Here is a 1,140-nt window from a genome sequence, read left to right on the forward strand (position 1 = left end):
GGGACCTAAGCAGTCCACCGACAGGCAATTAGTTGTGAGGAGGCATAGACAGACATGCGCAGATAAGTGCACAAACAAAACATGCACACACACACACACACACACACACACACACACACACACACACACACACACACACACACACACACACACACACACACACACACACACACACACACACACACAGAGGTAGAAGTGACTTGCTCTCTTGATAGGCAATTAACTTGCTTCAGACACCTCACTGAACATAAATCCCGTCTTTCACACACACACACACACACACACACACACATATGCACGCACACATACAGTGCAGGTTTTACTGTACGGTGTACGTTTGAGGACAGCAACATTTTAGGACAGCATCAAAAATAGCCAAAGAAATAGCTTGATATCAAATTGTCTTCACAATGTATATTTCTCATAGGTCTGTACCTGTGAGGACATCTGACCCTCACCAGTACAGTATAGTAATACATGCACGCACGCACACATGCACGTGCGTACACACACACACACACACACACACACACACACACACACACACACACACACACACACACACACACACACACACACACACACACAGCAGCAGGCGGCACAGGGACATCTGTGCATGGAGAGTTATGCATATTCAATGTTCATTGCTGCATTGATATGCGGCGTGAGGATGAGAATCTCTTCTCAGTACCGCTGCCTAGATCTGCTAGAATTCAAGTGCATTAACACACACACACACACACACACACACACACACACACACACACACACACACACACATAGAGGATTGTATTACGATACTTGTGAGGACATCAACAAATACAGTGATTTTATGAATGCAAGGAAAAACAAATGCCATTTTAACCATATGCCTAAGTTGAAAAATAGCAGATCTACAAGCCCATGATGTGTCGCACTGTGACACGTTGCGGCCCCAAACGGAATCTTTTCATAATTGTAAATGTATCTCTATAAACCTTGTTTTAACCATAAAACAACAGTTTGTCTTGTGAGGACTATAGGAAAATGGTCCACTATTTCTCATAATATACTATACTTATGTGGACTGTGGTCCTCACAAGTATAGCAATACAAACTCCTGTGCATGCACGCACACACACACACACACACGCACGCTCG

Source organism: Electrona antarctica, assembly GCF_951216825.1.
Source record: "Electrona antarctica genome assembly, chromosome: 4".
Classification (NCBI taxonomy): Eukaryota; Metazoa; Chordata; class Actinopteri; order Myctophiformes; family Myctophidae; genus Electrona; species Electrona antarctica.